This window comes from Podarcis cretensis (assembly GCF_951804945.1).
Source record: "Podarcis cretensis genome assembly, chromosome: 11".
In the NCBI taxonomy this organism is placed as follows: Eukaryota; Metazoa; Chordata; class Lepidosauria; order Squamata; family Lacertidae; genus Podarcis; species Podarcis cretensis.
Window position 1 is genome coordinate 1,149,235 of NC_137180.1, and position 19,112 is coordinate 1,168,346.

Here is a 19,112-nt window from a genome sequence, read left to right on the forward strand (position 1 = left end):
CCGGACCTTGCATGCTTTGGCAGAGTGTGTATAATTGTACCCCACCCTGTTACACCCCACCCGCCTTCTTGAGGGTCCAAAAGGAACCGTGTGTTGGTGATTGAATGTCGATTGGATGCTCCGAAAATGGTTGTTGTCAGGAGCCCAGGCCGTCTTGATACCACAGCACACAGGTTGTAATTAGCTTGAAGATTTATTGGAGAACAAACAGTCTCGGACGCTCTATTGGAGCTTCCGTACCTTACGTGTCAGTAGACCCTTCTGAGGAATGCTTCCTGGTTCTGCAGAATATCCTGAATCTATGACCCTTATGTTTCTGGGTTTGTTTACTAATACCTTTCCCAGATGTCTACTCCTTGGGCTCGGGAGTGCTTCTTGAGTGAGCAGATGTCTCTCCTTGAGTGAGGGGGACGTCTCTCCTTGAGTGAGGGGGACTGCACCCGGCTGTCTGATTGCTTCTTAACTTGTGTTGTGCTTCTCTACTTGGGGCAGATGTGTTCGTGACAGTTGCTGCCTGCATTTGATTCGGAAACCATGGATTACATTTTACTTTACTAAAACTAAGCCATAGTTTGGTTTTGGACATAATAGCAATTGAAACAAATGCTTCTGCTGTTGAAGCCACACGAAGGAGAAGAAGGGAGTGGGGGGGGGGAGGGAAAGCATATATATATCAGACTGAGGCTCAATCACAAAACTAAGATTTGATATCACGTGCAAATGTAATTCTAGAATGAGAACGTTTGGTAAGGAGGATAAACTCAACAATTGTGGCTTGACATCTACCCTGCTTGTATGTGCAATTATTTCAGTTGCATGTAGCCGAAATGTACAGATCCTCTGTTTGTGATATATTTCCACTATCCTTTCATAGAATCATAGAGTTGGAAGAGACCACAAGGGCCATTGAGTCCAACCCCCTGCCAAGCAGGAAACACCATCAGAGCACTCCTGACATATGGTTGTCAAGCCTCTGCTTAAAGACCTCCAAAGAAGGAGACTCCACCACACTCCTTGGCAGCAAATTCCACTGTCAAACAGCTCTTACTGTCAGGAAGTTCTTCCTATTGTTTAGGTGGAATCTTCTTTCTTGTAGTTTGGATCCATTGCTCTGTGTCTGCTTCTCTGGAGCAGCAGAAAACAACCTTTCTCCCTCCTCTATGTGACATCCTTTTATATATTTGAACATGGCTATCATATCACCCCTTAACCTCCTCTTCTCCAGGCTAAACATGCCCAGCTCCCTTAGCCGTTCCTCATAAGGCATCGTTTCCAGGCCTTTGACCATTTTGGTTGCCCTCCTCTGGACATGTTCCAGTTTGTCAGTGTCCTTCTTGAACTGTGGTGCCCAGAACTGGACACAGTACTCCAGGTGAGGTCTGACCAGAGCAGAATACAGTGGCACTATTACTTCCCTTGATCTAGATGCTATACTCCTATTGATGCAGCCCAGAATTGCATTGGCTTTTTTAGCTGCCACGTCACACTGTTGGCTCATGTCAAGTTTGTGGTCAACCAAGACTCCTAGATCCTTTTCACATGTACTGCTCTCAAGGCAGGTGTCACCCATCTTGTATTTGTGCCTCTCATTTTTTTTGCCCAAGTGCAATACTTTACATTTCTCCCTGTTAAAATTCATCTTGTTTGTTTTGGCCCAGTTCTCTAATCTGTCAAGGTCGTTTTGAAGTGTGATCCTGTCCTCTGGGGTGTTAGCCACCCCTCCCAGTTTGGTGTCATCTGCAAATTTGATCAGGATGCCCTTCAGTCCATCATCCAAGTCGTTGATAAAGATGTTGAATAAGACCGGGCCCAAGACAACCCTGTGACACCCCAGAAGACTCCACATTTCTCCAGGATGAAGAGGAACCATTGATGAGCACCCTTTGGGTTTGGTCAGTCAGCCAGTTACAAATCCACTGAGTGGTAGCATAGTCAAGTCCGCATTTTACCAGCTTCTTTACAAGAATATCATGGGGCACCTTGTCAAATGCCTTGCTGAAATCAAGGTAGGCTACATCCACTGCATTCCCTTCATCTACCAGGCTTGTAATTCTGTCAAAAAACGAGATCAGGTTAGTCTGACATGACTTATTTTTCAGAAATCCATGCTGACTATTGGTGATCACAGTATTCCTTTCTAGGTGGTCACAGACTGTTTGCTTAATGATCTGCTCCAGAATCTTCCCTGGTATTGATGTCAGACTGACTGGGCGGTAATTATTTGGGTCCTCTCTTTTCCCCTTTTTGAAAATAGGGACAACATTTGCCCTCCAGTCTGCCGGGACTTCGCCTGTTCTCCAGGAATTCTCAAAGATGACTGCCAGTGGTTCTGAGATCACATCTGCCAGTTCTTTTAATACTCTTGGATGCAGTTCATCTGGCCCTGGAGACTTGAATACATCTAAACTAGCCAAGTATTCTTGTACTATCTCCTTAGTTATTCTGGGCTGTGTTCCCTCTGCTGAATCATTTGCTCCAAATTCTTCAGGTTGGGCATTGTTTTCTTTATCGGAGAAGACTGAGGCAAAGAAGGCACTGAGGAGTTCAGCCCTTTCTGTGTCCCCAGTTTGCATTTCACCATCTTCTCCTCTGAGTGACCCCACTGTTTCTTTGTTCTTCCTTTTGCTACGAACATACCCATAAAAGCCTTTTGTGTTGCTTTTAACCTCTCTAGCAAGCCTGAGTTCATTCTGTGCTTTAGCTTTTCTGACTTTGTGTCTACACATGCTGGCTATTTGTTTGAATTCCTCTTTGGTGGTTTCCCCCCTTTTCCATTTTTTGTACACATCCTTTTTTTCATGCTGAACCATCTTCTAACTGTCTCCAATAGTAAAATGTGGAGTCTTCTGGGAAATTATTATATGCAACAAGCAAAGGGCAGGAGGGACCAAGGGGCAGAGGTGCCAGAGGTGCCCGTAGGACAAGGAGTAAATTTAGTAAGATAAATGGGATTACATGGTAGTTCATGGGATTATATTTGAGTAAACCATAGTTGATGAAACTCAGCTGAACAAGCAGTTTCAGATACAGAGAGGGTTGCAACATAAACTGCAATTTAGAATCACATTCTTGTTATTTGAAGATAAAATTCTTTTTACATTTTTCTCCTACTCAAGAGTCTCTTCCATTTTAAATCCATAGCAACATCTTCATAAAGTACATGGGGTTTTAAAAGCACAATTCCTTCTTGAAAAAATTACATCCAGTTGTTCCTCTTTCTTTTTGTATTATGAAATGGTGATATATTATAATAAATTGGGGGGTATATATCTTCCCATGAATATAATTGAATAAACTTGTGAAAATGTTTCTATGTAAAACGCATTTACATAGCAGTGAGGGCTGGTTCATGTGGGGCTTGAGGATTTGTGTTTTGGAGGTATGAGGTGGAGGCAGGAGGTCCTCAGCTTCTGTGTCAGGAATAGAATTTTTAGCCTGGACTGGGGATCATACAAGCATAGTTACATGTTCAGTTATGTGACCTGTGTGCTACACACAGATGCACAGGTCACATGGGCAGGACCAGGCTGTAATTCGAGGCTCCCCACAAATCACATGGAGCTCTGCTGTCAATTTACTGCAATCCAATGTGCCACAAAATAAGAATTAGAAATAATGCAGAGCAAATAACTTAAAAAAACATATGATCTCACCCAGAGACTATACACATTAACTAACAACCACTTATCATGCATAGTTATAGAGTATTATTAAGGATTTAAACATCTATAAAATAGGTACATATTTCTAGCTTGTTTAGCCTTATAAGAGAGCCAAGATTAGTTCCAAGAACAGTGACTGAATCATTGACAGGTCAGGGGCCGGGCCAAAGTAAAGCCAAACAAACGTTATTTGGACAGGGAGTTGGGGACCAAGGCAGTATGGAGACTGTTGTAATCTATTTAGTTGTATGTTTTTGACTAACAAAATAAACTGGAGAACAGTTCTATAGGGTGATAGCCAACTAAGTTGTACTCAGAACACAGCACTGATATTTAGTGGTGGTATCCAGTTATGTCTGCCCATTTCTGCAAATGAACTTTGCACTTGTGAAACAGGACCAGATACCACAGTTCCGCTCTGGAGGGTCTCCCAGTTATCTGAATCAGATTGGGGGTGCATTGGGGGTACAGGGGGTAGGAAAGGAAGGAGAAGCCCTGTTGTGCATTTTGGATTCTATCCTGTAAGCTTAAGTTAGTCATGATGTCTAAGTTAAGTTAACTGATTTTGGTGGATCCACTGTGAATATAACATCTGATATTGTTTTCTGTTAACCTGACACAATTAATGATGTTCCACACCAGTGACACCTGAGTCTGTTGTCCAGTGTGTTGGGAGGGGAGAGACACTCTGGGGCAGGGAGGTCCAACATGCGACCCTCAAGGCCTTTTTGGTGGCTCTCAGCAACATTTGACCCTGCCCTTGTGCTGCCTCCCCAAAACCAGGAAAGCAAGACACTGGGCTTAGGAAGGAGGCGTGAGGGCTCTGGTAGGGCCTTCGAGTCCTCTGGCCTCCTTCCTGAAGCCCAGCACCTCACTTAGCCAGCTTCGAGGAGGCAGCACCAGAGCTGGTGGGGGCGGCCAATTTTGCAATAAGGACTCTTGCAGCCCTCTTGGTATGGAAAGTTGGGCTGCCCTGCTCTAGGGCCTTGCAATATGTAGAAAGTACTTTATGGAGCCCTGTATGAACTGGGATGAAGTCAAACAGATTTCAGTGGCATTTAACTTCCAAATCATGGTTCTTGGGGATTCTGTTGTATTTGCCTATGGCCTGTGGAAAACAGTCTATTTGGAAAGAAAATGTTGTAAATACCTTTTCTATGATGTTTTTGTGGTTTGTATTTTTGTAAGATTTTAGGCAACATTCTGTTTAATTCTGTTTAAAGTCTGGGAGCAATCCGATCATATGGCTCAAATTGGCATTTGTAAAGACTTTGCAAATAAGCTAAGGGAAAAATTTAAATGAGAGGACCTTGTTTTATCTTTTGTTAGCAGGTGGTGCAGATTTATCCATGTTGATTTGGATCGTAATGTGAGGGGACAAAGATAGATAAATAAACAGATTCTTAAAGCTGATGAGGGCTGTGGTGTTAGGTATGTACATGTATGTATATACATTTAAACCCCTTTAAATAGTCATGACTTTTCAAAGGAAAGAGGGAATGATCATTGAAGGGATATGACTCTGCTTTAAATGGGGCCTAAAATGTGGGGGACTAGAATGTTAGAGCAGTAATGTGGCAACTTGTCACCCTCCAAATATTGTTGGACTGCAACTCACATCATTCCTGACCATTGTCCATGCTGCCTGGGACTGATGAGACCAGAGGTTGCCCATCTCTGTGTTAGAGCTTCAGACTTGGAGTGAGGAGATCTGGTTCAAATCTCAGCTTGGCTATGAAGCTCACAGAGTGATTTTAGGCGCAGCCAGTCATGCACTCCCAGCCCAACATGCCTCACAGGCTTGTTCTGAGGCTAAAACAGAAGAGGAAAGAACCACATAGGCCACCCCGAGTTCCTTTACATTTTATTTATTTTGTAAGAACAAGTGAAATCACTTTTCATTGCTTCTCAGTCCTGTCAGTAAGGAAGGAGACTCCAATTGTGCAAAAGTATCTTTACTACAAAGGGACGCGGGTGGCGCTGTGGGTAAAACCTCAGCGCCTAGGACTTGCCGATCGCATGGTTGGCGGTTCGAATCCCCGCGGCGGGGTGAGCTCCCGTCGTTCGGTCCCAGCTCCTGCCCACCTAGCAGTTCGAAAGCACAATTAAGTGCAAGTAGATAAATAGGTACCGCTTTATAGCGGGAAGGTAAACGGCGTTTCCGTGTGCTGCTCTGGTGCCAGTTCGCCAGAGCAGCTTCGTCACGCTGGCCACGTGACCCGGAAGTGTCTGCGGACAGCGCTGGCTCCCGGCCTCTAGAGTGAGATGAGAGCACAACCCTAAAGTCTGTCAAGACTGGCCCTTTACCTATCTTTACTACATTTTTGGGTAACCCTCCAATGCTTTGCGATGAGTATTCTTGCTGCTGTTGTAGCGTACATAAAGAAAGTTCTATCCTTCTTTGCCACCAATTGGCCGACTATGCCCAGGAGAAAGGCCTCTGGTTTCTTCAGGAAAGTATATTTAAATACCTTTTTCATCTCATTATAGATCATCTCCCAGAAAGCCTTAATCCTTGGGCACGTCCACCAAAGGTGAAAGAATGTACCTTCAGTTTCTTTACATTTCCAGCATTTATTATCGGGCAAATGATAGATTTTTGCAAGCTTGACTGGAGTCATGTACCACCTGTACATCATTTTCATAATATTCTCTCTTAAGGCATTACATGCTGTAAATTTCATTCCTGTGGTCCACAACTTTTCCCAGTCAGCGAACAAAATGTTATGTCCAATATCTTGCGCCCATTTTATCATAGCAGATTTTACCGTTTCATCCTCAGTAGTACATTTCAACAGCAAGTTATACATTCTTGATAGTATCTTAGCTTTGGGTTCTAAGAGTTCTGTTTCTAGTTTTGACTTTTCCACCTGGAAGCCAATTTTTTTGTCCAAATTATAAGCCTCCCTTATTTGAAAATAATGAAGCCAGTCTCGCACCTTATCTTTAAGTTTCTCATAGCTCTGCAATTTCAATTTATCACCCTCCTGTTCCAAGATTTCCCAATATTTTGGCCAATTGGCCTCCATGTTAAGTTTTTTCAAAGCCTTCGCTTCCATAGGTGATAGCCACCTTGGGGTTTTATTTTCAAGTAAGTCTTTGTATTTTATCCAGACATTAAACAGTGCTTTTCTGACAATATGGTTTTTGAAAGCCCTATGCACTTTAACCTTGCCATACCACAAATATGCATGCAACCCAAAAGCATTATCATAACCTTCTAAGTCCAAAATGTCTGTGTTCTCAAGAAGCAGCCATTCTTTCAGCCAGCAAAATGCTGCTGATTCATAGTATAAATTAAGGTCTGGCAGGGCAAATCCACGTCTATCCTTTGCATCAGTAAGTATCTTAAATTTTATTCTGGGCTTCTTGCCCTGCCAGACAAATCTAGAAATATCTCTTTGCCACCTCTTGAAACAATCCATCTTATCTATAATTTGCAATGATTGAAATAAAAACAGCATTCTTGGCAATACATTCATCTTAATAACAGCAATTCGACCAAGCAAGGAAAGCTTCAGGCTTGACCATATTTCAAGATCTTTTTTCACTTCTGACCAGCATTTCTCGTAGTTATCTTTAAACAAATTCACATTCTTAGCAGTCATGTTCACCCCCAGGTATTTTACTTTCTTTACTAATGTTAAACCTTCTGAAACCTCTCTCTCAATCGGTGTTAAGTTTTTCTCCAAAACCTTGGTTTTTTGCTTATTCAACTTAAAACCTGCCACCTGACCAAATTCCTGGATTAATTCCAAAACCCTTTTAGTACTAGACTCTGGCTCCTGCAATGTCAATACTAGGTCATCTGCAAAAGCTTTAAGTTTGTACTGTTTAACTCCGACCTGAATACCTTGGATCAGATGGTCCCTTCTAATCATATTTAACAGGACCTCCAGGACCGAAATAAACAAAAGAGGGGAAATTGGGCAGCCTTGTCGTGTCCCTTTCTCCATCTTAAATTCTTCTGTCACCACATTATTAACTATCAATTTAGCCTTTTGTTCTGAATAAATTGTACCTTTACCATTTTCAAAACCTTGACCAACCCCCATCCCCTGAAGATTTTTCTTCATGAAGCTCCAAGAGATATTGTCAAAGGCTTTCTCCGCGTCTACAAATATCAAAACTGCTTTTGCATTGATATTCACTTGTAACTTTTCTAAGATGTTAATTATATTCCTCGTGTTATCAGACAAATGTCTACCAGGGAGAAAGCCAACTTGGTCTTTATGTATCATCTCTGCTAATACTTTTTTCAGTCTTTTAGCCAAAATGTCAGCAAAAATTTTATAATCCACTTTGAGCAGGGATATGGGGCGGTAGTTTGTGACTTTACTGTGTTTCAGTGGCTTTGCCCTGAACCTGAGAACCTTCACAATTTGCTTTGTCTGAGCAGTGTTGGTCATTTTTTACAACAACACACTTGCAAGTGCCAGTACACAATGGTTGGTGGTGCACAGGGCCTTTTCCTTTGTCTCTTGGTACTGGAAGCAAAGGCTAGGGGATTACCTGGCATCCTAAGCCAATCACGGTGATTAGGAGAGACTAAGAGAGACTAATGAGGAGCTGAAGAGGAGAGGGAGCTCCAAAACAAACATTCATGTTTGAGCTTCATCCTGAACCTTTCTAACTTCAATGTCTCTGTTCTCCTTCTGCCCTCTGACTTCATTCCTTTTATTTGGCCTCAAAGCGCCAGGACTGTGCTAAGGAGGGACTGGGCCACTGCTGCCTCCCAGGCCCTGCTGGCTCCTGCTGGCCTGGTCAGAAGGTGGGGAAGAATTCTTTCTAGTTTCTTTCTATGTCAGCCTGGAGGGCCCTGAACTTGTGAGATCCACAGGTTCTTGGATCCAGTGGATCTAAAGTTACTGCCATATCCTTTGCAGGGCTTTCCTCTGACACCTCTGGTGGTAGTTTTCTGTGGAACCACCAGCAATGCTGGGGGACGCAGGTGGCGCTGTGGGTTAAAGCCTCAGCGCCTAGGGCTTGCCGATCGAAAGGTCGGCGGTTCGAATCCCTGTGGCGGGGTGCGCTCCCGCTGCTCGGTCCCAGCGCCTGCCAACCTAGCAGTTCGAAAGCACCTCCGGGTGCAAGTAGATAAATAGGGACCGCTTACCAGCGGGAAGGTAAATGGCGTTTCCGTGTGCGGCTCTGGCTCGCCAGAGCAGCGATGTCACGCTGGCCACGTGACCCGGAAGTGTCTCCGGACAGCGCTGGCCCCTGGCCTCTTAAGTGAGATGGGCGCACAACCCCAGAGTCTGTCAAGACTGGCCCGTACGGGCAGGGGTCCCTTTACCTTTACCTTTTACCAGCAATGCTGCTTTCTGGCAGTAGAGGCTGGTGCAGAGAAGCCGTCTCTGTACCAGCCTAACATTGGGTGGGGAGAAGGTAGGATTAAACTATTCTGTTGATGGGAAATAATTCTAGAGAGTGAGCTCGTTTCTGCATAGTGCTAAGCCAAACCATGGTTTAGTGCAAATGCTTGTGTGCACCATGCAGACTCCCAGGGTGGAGGCAGTGGCTCAAGTCCTGCTGTACAACTGTGAGCTAAGTCATGGTTTGGCTTAATTTGTCACCTGGACCTGTGCTTATGGTTTGTATTGCTCCGGACAAGCCGTAAGCTGTCATCAAGATATGTTCTTGATTTACAGCTCATGATTTGTCTGGAGGGGACAAACAATGACCACAGTGTGCATGACAAGCCAAACCATGGCTAAGATCATAGCAGCATAGCAGCAAGACCACAAGAGGAGCATAGTGGCCGTATTCTCTTCGGTTGCTGATACTGCTGTTTGAGACTTTGAAACTAAACTATAATCAATCCAGTTACAGATAGGTAGCCGTGTTGGTCTGCTGTAGTCGAAACAAAATAAAAAAATTCCTTGCAGTAGCACCTTAGAGACCAACTAAGTTATTGGTTTGAGCTTTCGTCTGCATGCAAACTTCTTCAGATACACTGAAACAGAAGTCACCAGACCCTTATATACAGTGAGAGGGTGGGGAGGGGTATTAATCAGAAGGGTGGTAGGAACGGGTGATTGGCTGAACTTGCTGCAAGACAGACCCAAAAAAGAAAATAACAGAACACCACTAGTAATCACAGCTCCCAAGTTTAAACAGTACAACGCATCATCAGAGATCTACAACCTCTCCTAGACAATGACAGTTCTCTTTATCAAGCTCTGGGAGGAAGACCTTTCATTGCCTACAGACAGCCACCCAATCTTAAACAACTCACCCACAAAAATACAACAACCAGACTTAACATGGACACCGGTACCAGAGCCTGCAATAAACCCAGTTGCCAACTTTGCTGCCACATACACCAGGACAACACCATTACTGGACCCAGCAACATCAAACATACCTTCTCAGGCCTATTTAATTGCTCATCTTCTAACATTGTGTATGCCATCAAATGCCAACGGTGCCCTTCAGCTCTCTATATTGGACAAACAGGCCAAACCCTACGCCAAAGGATAAATGACATAAATCTGACATCAGGAATCACAAGACAGAGAAACCAGTAGGAGAACACTTCAATCTCCCAGGACATTCTATACAAGATCTCAAAGTATCTGTCTTATTACAAAAGAATTTCAGAAATAGACTGGAAAGAGAAGTTGCTGAATTGCAACTAAGGGCCATCGAGTCCAACCCCCTGCCAAGCAGGAAACACCATCAGAGCACTCCTGACATATGGTTGTCAAGCCTCTGCTTAAAGACCTCCAAAGAAGGAGACTCCACCACACTCCTTGGCAGCAAATTCCACTGTCAAACAGCTCTTACTGTCAGGAAGTTCTTCCTAATGTTTAGGTGGAATCTTCTTTCTTGTAGTTTGGAACCATTGCTCCGTGTCCGCTTCTCTGGAGCAGCAGAAAACAACCTTTCTCCCTCCTCTATTATTACCAAACTTAAAACCATGGAGAGACCTGGTCTGAATAGAGACATTGGATTCTTATCTCATTATACATGATAAAGCTATTTTTAGCCATCTCACCCCTTGCTTTTTCCTGTAAGACCAATTGCAGTCATTAACAGTAGTCAACAGGTTTACCACACCTACCAGCCAATCACCACCCTTCTGAGTAATACCTCTCCCCACCCTCTCACTGTATATAAGGGTCTGGTGACTTCTGTTTCAGTGTATCTGAAGAAGTGTGCGTGCACACGAAAGCTCATACCAGTAACAAACTGTGTTGGTCTCTAAGGTGCTAATGGAAGGAATTTTCTTATGAATGAACTTGTGTATCACTTAAAGTAGTTTGTTTTGAGTCCTCTGTGAATATGGAAAAAAGTTTCATGTTCTTTCTCCAAAAACAATGCTGCCACCTATTGCTGATTCTAAAATGACAAGAGCTGCATGCTCCTTTCTGGACTGGCTGCTCAGTAAAAGTATTTAGTTTCATAAATCTGGTGTTAAAAAGTCTTTATAGATTTGTCGCTTTGATATAAATCACTTTTGTCCAGAGGTTTTTTAAATGTACAGTTTTTGGAAATCTAATTAACCTGTTGGTATAAAACAAACAAATGCTGAAAAATATGTAGGTCAAAAACTATTGTTATAGTAAGAAAGCATTGTGAATATAGGGCATTATGAAAAGGAAATAATTTTATTGTCTTTCACAAGTGATATCCATATGACCGTACAGTATCCTAATTCCAGTTGTCTTAACCTTGGCTTGAGATATTTTATAGGAGTGAGAGTGGTCTCACTGTCATCTGGGAGACAGAGCCTTAATAAGTGCACTTAACAGGAAGAAAGGTTTTTTCTTCTCCAGTGTGTAAGAACTGGTCCAGTAATAAAATTTCTGTATCTTTGTCCTTCTTTAGCAGAGTCATAATTTCACAGTTGGGGAATATTACTTTTAGAGTGAAAGGAAATACAGTGGATGCTCGGGTTGTGAATGTGATCTGTGCGGGATGCGCGTTTGCAACCCGCAGCTGCATGTCTGCGCACGCGCGGGTTGCAATTTGGCGCTTCTGCACATGCGCGACCGCCGAAACCTGGAAGTAACCTGTTCCAGTACTTCTGGGTTTTGGCGGTCCGTAACCCGAAAAAACGCAACCTGGAGCATCTGTAACCCGAGGTATGACTGTACATAGCTTAACAAGATTTCAACCCTGTCTTCAGCTCAGTACTGGTCCTGGACTTTTAATCATTCCAACCTATTGCATGAGTCAAGAGAATGCACACAAGGATCTTTTTGGAGTGTGAGTTGTTTATACATGTCCCTGCGTCCTCTCTGACATTGAAAGGGACCTTAGGGTGTTCCTTTCTGACTGTACATTTTTTGTTGGAGACTCTAAAAATATTGGTGCCTAAGATTGCTCCTGCTAGCAAACTGGCCTGACTTTGGAGGTTAGTGAAGAATACAGCACTAGCTTCACATTGAGCATCCCCACTGCCAACTGCGTTGTGATCAAACTCATTGATCAGTGAGGAACGGTATATTTTATGGTCCATATGCAGCTGCATGAAATTTTCTAGTCTGTGCCACAATTCTTCTATTCATGTAGAATCAGTAAATAATGTTCTGCGCAGAATCCTTTGAAAATATCTTGTACATTATCTAATTATGCAGCTCAGTTTGCCCCCTATGCCTTGTGCCACATTCTGAGTGCAATTTGTAGTTGTTGAGAGTCTTAAGCATGATCAGATTTTTAACATGGTGCACAACATTTGTTTCCTTGTTAATATGATTAGATATGTTCCATTTTTAAACTTGTGCATGCACACGAAAGCTCATACCAATCACAAACTTAGTTGGTCTCTAAGGTGCTACTGGAAGGAATTTTTTAATACAGTGGTACCTCGGGTTAAGTACTTAATTCGTTCCAGAGGTTTGTTCTTAACCTGAAACTGTTCTTAACCTGAAGCACCACTTTAGCTAATGGGGCCTCCTGCTGCCACCGCACGATTTCTGTTCTCATCTTGAAGCAAAGTTCTTAACCTGAGGTAATATTTCTGGGTTAGTGGAGTCTGTAACCTGAAGCGTATGTAACCTGGAGCGTATGTAACCCGAGGTACCACTGTAATCAGCCCTGCAGCAAATAAAATCCCCATGTGGTTAGCCCACAGAACATTCTAGTAGCCTGCCTCTGTCTGTGTTTGTTGTCTGTGACACACTGTCCTGAAAGTGGAGATGAGGAGGTTACCCATTGTTTTTTCCAGCATTTCCTAACTGGAGACAACCCTCTGTACAGTCTTCTCCATTTATAAGATGTAGTAGAAAGGAATGCAATTTTTCATTACCTCCTAAATCTGTGTATTTTGCTTTAATAAATGTGAGTCCCACGTACCACTTCCTTCCCCACCCTGTCAATTGCAACTAGGTCCTTAAGATGCTGTCGTTTTGGATCATAGAAATTGGGGACATAGGATGTTTTTTATTTGGGAATACTGAAGGCAACATAAAGTTTAGCAAGCCGATCTTCAGCAGCCTTTCACTTGATTTGAGAGAAAAGTCACCTGCTACTCCATTAGTACTTGGAAGATTATAAGCCTTGGAGATTTAGCTGAGGATTAGTAAACTGGAGAGTGTACATTATCAGGCTAGGCTTAGAACCATGATTGTCTCTTGATTCATTTTCATTAGTGCTTTATTCAGATATTGCTGGAATTATGTAACGATGATGTTTCAGGAGAATCTGTCAGGAATTCTTTTCTTGATTTTTAAAGACACTTTTACCAAAAGTTATTTTTATAACTGGCTTGCAGCGTGTGAAATCCATTTTGAAAAACAGGGATGTAGTTGAGTCAGATCGCTGGGGCAAGACGCTTTTAAAGGCTGTAGCCGAACACAGGTTGTCACTTCATTTGGTGGCGCATTGAAGGAGGCAGGATGAAGTATAAGAAATACATAACCATTCTTGAAGCTGCAGTTGGGATCACTCCCCTTAACAAGAGAGAACTGCTCCCTGTGGTCCGACATGCAAACCTTTGGCAGCATCCAGGGTAAGTTGCTTCTTGGGAAAATGAGTAAAAGTAAAAAGCAAATATTTACTCTCTAGCTGTGTGCAAGAAAGCTGCAGGCATTGTCTGCAAATGGGAGAAGTGATTAATTTAGGAAGTTGCAGAAGCTGAAGTAGTTCTCTGAGGGGCATGTACATGATGCCCTTGGCTAACATAGGGGTTGCTGCGATAAATTGAAAGCATTGTCAGGAATGGCATTTTAAGCTGCTGTCTAAATTTTTGAGACAAGAACTTAGTAGATAAGACAATGCAGACTTAGAGCAATAGCACATCAAGTAGGAACGTAATGGATATTCCCTGAGCACATTTCCCACTACTCATTTTCAAAAATACACTTCTTAACATTGTATTGGAAACCTAACAGATTTTTGTGCTGTTGAATAATAGAAAGTCAAGATTCTTAGCATTCCTTTTTCCACCTCCCTTTTCCAAAAAGCCTCTTCAACTAAATACTCTTACTGAATGGGATAATGCAAGGCAGTGATTCTTAACCTTTTGGGGGTCATAGAACTCTTTGAGAATCTGTTGAAAGCTATGGACCCCCTCCCCAGAAAAATTCAGACAGACACATACACACAAATTTTTGCATACAATTAATTTTATTGCATAGGGTTTTTTTCTCCCTTGCTGCTAGTTCATGGACCCCAGCAATGCTATCCTTTAAAAAAAAAAAAAGAGGTGCCAGAACTCACCATGAACACCTTCCTCATTCTCGTAGAATGGCAACCCGCCTGAGATGTTCTGGAACTGAGTTCTGGTGAGTTCCTTCTGGAAAAAAGCCCAGGTTAAGTACCCTGATGTCAGGCAAGCTTCAAAAAAGATTTTCAGTTCATTTTCCCTTCACAAGCACAAACAACAGATTCTAGATATTTAATCTTTATTGTTGTGATTAATAACCAGCACATAAAACACATCCATATGTGCAGGGCTGGGTTGGATCATACAACACATAAAACAGGATCCCACTTTTTCCTAATCTCTGCTTTCAGGCATTTCAAAAGGACATATACACAAAGGTACACTTCATAGGTTTTTGCCTTTGTCAGTTTAGGAGTCCTGCACTGGTGATGAGCTGGTAGTGCACCAGTGTCAGCTGGCTACCAGAAAGAATATTGATCATGTCCCTAGAAGGCTTTGGAAAAAATTTTCTTTCAGCATAGCTGCCTGACAATATGAGTAGCCAAATGGCGAATTTACTTAGCTTTCATTTTCAAGAAATGTTGCTCTTTAGTGTTTTCTCTAGAGAGTACCTGAGAATATGTTTTGTCACTTAGGAAGCCTTTCTATTATAGCCAAATCAAGCTTACCGTATTTTTCGCCCTATAGGATGCACTTCTTCCCCTCCAAAAATGAAGGGGAAATGTGTGTGCGTCCTATGGGGCGAATGCAGGCTTTCGCTGAAGCCTGGAGAGCAAGAGGGGTTTTTTATTTCCCCCCAAAAAAACTTGGTGCGTCCTATGGGGCGAAAAATACGGTATGTGCCACTTCAGCATGTATATTTATCTTCATGACGCTGATGAATCTGGAGAAGAAATTAAGTTTTGCTGCAAAACAAGGAGCACAACTGACATGCAAGCAACATGTGTTATGCTGGATTGTAAAGATGCCCACGCCTCTGTGCAATGCAGGCATGTGCATGTGTGTATGAGCATAGCTGGTTTTTGTTCTTGCAGGTAGTAGCGTCTCATGCCTCAGGGAAGGCTGCTTCAGAAGGACCTCAATTTTGGAGGAACTTGTTGCAAGGGGCTCCCTCCAGAATGGGAGGTTGAAAAGCCCCTATGTGTATATGGAACATTCTGCATGTCAATCTGGATTCTGATCACCATTATTGTTAAGTGTCTAATGTGTTCAGTACTCTTCAACTGAAATTCCAAACCAAACCAAAACCACCTCACAGGCCATAGTAGTGTTGCAATCTGGTCCTATTTTATGGCTTAGATTTTAGCAGCGGGTTTACTGTAAAGACTCTTTCAGCTGAAATACATAACTAGGAAATGTTACCTTGTTCAGCTGCAGCTCAAGACGCACTATGGCTTAACTTGCAGCCTGGCTGTTGCTGTGATGGTAGCATGTATAAGAGAGTCTGTGGAAAACAAATCCAAGTGAGTCCACAGGGCCCATCACACTAGTTCTGCAATGTGCACTACATTGAATTTGATGTTTGATTCGTCCACAAATAGATGAGCCAGGTTTTAGCTCTCCCTTTATAATCGTACTTTCTCCTGATATTTTAGGAACTACATTATTTTCCAGAGTAGTGTTGATTTTTTAAAAAATTAAACATTAGTTTCCAGTTTAACAGAGCTGCTTGCTTTAATTCCTATATTGAAATGCCTTATAGACTCTGTTCAGCTAAGTGTTGCTTAACTGTGGGCTGTGTAAGAGGAAGAGTCTCCACCCATGATATTGTTTTTTTTTAGCCACACACCCAAAATGTAAACATGCCATCTGAGAAACATCATTGGTGTAAAGAATGGTAGCAATCCTTCCATCTTTTGTGAAATGTGAATGATAACTACACAGAAACTACTGTGTTTCTGAGACACATCCCCCCCTTCTTCAGGACACGATTCATTGTATGAGGTTATTTGCAGATACTGTACAGTAATCTTGTTTCCTAAGAGCCCTGAAGTAACATGCTGAGAACTAGTAGCATGACCAACAGCCAAACTGCTGCACTGCATGTAGCCATTTCATTAAGGAAGGAGTGTATTCCATGCTAAATTGAAAGTAAAATTCTGTGCTCAAGCAGTCCAAGCAAAAATAAATAAATAAATATTATTTTGCAGACTCCAGTCATTTTTATTCTGGTTTTGCTAGTTATGTAGAAGCTTGAGGAGCTAATTTGTCTTACTTCTGAGTAGTCTTTTATCTGTTTATTACTTTTTTACTTTATTTGTTTATTTCATTTCCATCCCACCTTTTTTTCTCCAAGGAATTCAAGGTGGTGTACATTGTTTCCCCATTTCTTATTTAATCCCCCTAACAACCCTGTGAGGTAGGTTAGGCTGAGAGGCAGTGACCGGCCCAAGGTCAGCTGATGTTCTTCGTGGCTAAGTGAGGGTTTTAACCCTGGCCTCCCAGGTTCTAGTCCGACACTCTAACCACTACACTACACTGCCACTCTGTTACTGTTAATTGTACTGTTTTTGTGTTTTAATATCAATAACATTTTTACAGGGAGCAAGAGAGTCAGTGTGCTGCAGTGGACAGAGTGTTGGGTTGCAAATGCAATCCTAAACCCACTTACCTTGATCTAAGCCCCATCATACTGAATGGGACTCACTTCTGAGTAGGCACATATAGATAGCATTACTGTATGCTGTAACTGTCTGTTTAATTTAAGTAAATGTTTGCATTAACATTGTCTTTGATAATAGTCACAGGTGCTTTGAAAACAAGGCATGTCCAATTCCCAAGAGACTGTGATCTACTCCCAGTATAAAAATACTGGCAGTGATCTACCCACTGTCATTGGAGGGAGGAGGAGTGTGCATGGCGTGGGTGGATTGCCCAGAGTTGTTGAGCTTTTGGGGGGTTGTTAAGCTTCCCCCCTCCAATAACATTTTATACATGATAAGGATCCTGTGATCTACCAGGGTCAGCCGGGGATCTACTGGTGGATCACGGTCTACTGGTTGGACATCCCTGGTACACCATTGATACACAGTTGTGTCCTAGTTGAAGCCTGCCCATCATTGAAATGGAATGTCTTTGCTTAGGGCAGAGGTTTTCAACCTTTTTGGATCCACAGCTCCCTTGACCAACTGTATTCTTTCTTCGGCACCCCTGTGGGGCTCAGGAGCCCAGTTAGGTCACCCCTTGCCTGCAGAGTGGCCAGCCTCTCACCCCTTTTTGAACACCCTCCCTTGTGGAGCCTGCTCTCCTTTGAGAGTCCTCTGGGCAGCCACAGCTGCCGCCCCTGGTCTCTGAGATACCCCCCCCACAGCCCAAAGAGAGGTGCCTCCACACACTGCCCCCCCCGGGGCCTAGGAAGCACCCCCGGACAGCCCCAGAGGCACCATTCGTCTGGGGCCGGGGTCAGCAAACTTTTTCAGCAGGGGCCCGGTCCACTGTCCCTCAGACAGTGAACTAAGGTCAGCAAACTAAGGTCTGGGGGCCGGACTATATTTTGGAAAAAAAAAATGAACAAATTCCTATGCCCCACAAATAACCCAGAGATGCATTTTAAATAAAAACGCACATTCTACTCATGTAAAAACACGCTGATTCCCAGCCCATCCGCGGGCTGGATTTAGAAGGCGATTGGGTCAGATCCGGCCCCCGGACCTTAGTTTGCCTACCGATGATCTGGGAAGCTTGTAGCCAGGGATGGTGCAACAAACAGCTGTGCAATCCTCTGGGAGACAGAGACGTGGGAGGGCATCAGAGGACAGAGGGAAGGAAAGAGGGACAGAGGCCAGGGTTGCCCACAGCACCCCTGACCACCATTCAAGGCACCCAGGGTGCCACGGCACACTGGTTGAAAACCACTGTAAAAAACACAAACTTGGTATTGCTGCTACAGAAGGCAAAATTAGTTTAAATAATATTTGTCTTGTGCAATTCTGAGCATGTAGAATCTAGGTTTGGTTTCTGATCTCACTTTATCTAAAACAAGTTTTAGCAGTTTCTCTTCTGCATCCTGTTTCAAGAGTGTGCACATAGCGATTACAGATGAATTCAGGGTGCAGAAAGTGGGAGAACTGGGCTTGCATGTTTGTCTGGTTTCTCTTTCTGGCTTTCCAGTGATGTTCCACTTTCTACCCTCTTTCCTGCTACTATCTCTGTGTCTTTTAACAGCTCAATAGCAAATTATATAGTCAGAAATTCAACAGGTGCAGCTTCCCCCATGCTGAGATGTAGTGATGGAAAATTGGTGTCTGTTGAATTTCTGATGGGCATGTTTACATGTACAGAAACTCTGTTAATTCTCATTTCAGAATAAAGCATGCAAAAAATAAGAAAATTAGAATTTATATTAACTAGTTAGAATTCATTATGGATAGAACTTGGTTCTCTTTTGGGAGATTGCTTCACAGCATGGCTGGTGTTAAAGAGGAATCATTTCTAGAAAGGTAAATAGATAAAAGAACATTGAAAGGTTTCCCCTCTAATTTCACTGTCTTTTAATTTCTTGCAATCTTCTGAAGCAGAAGGGAGAGTTGAACAACCATTTTAGAAATGTCTGATTACTCAGGGTTTCCCCTAGGAATAAAGGTGGAAGGTTTATTGTTAGCAAGGTGCTTGGATGGAGGGTGTGGCAAGGAAGGGTCCATGTGTGTCAGCCTGTCTTTCAGCTCGCTGTCGTGAGTGAGTGCACCGGGAGGTGAATGGTCCTTGGAATGGCGCTGTGTGCCAGGATGGGCCATGAAAACAAAGCTCCATCGCCTTGGAATTAATTATGGGTTGGAATGAAATGACATCTGTCTGGGGGCAGCACCTGCTGGACTTGGGGACTAGGTGATTGAGGG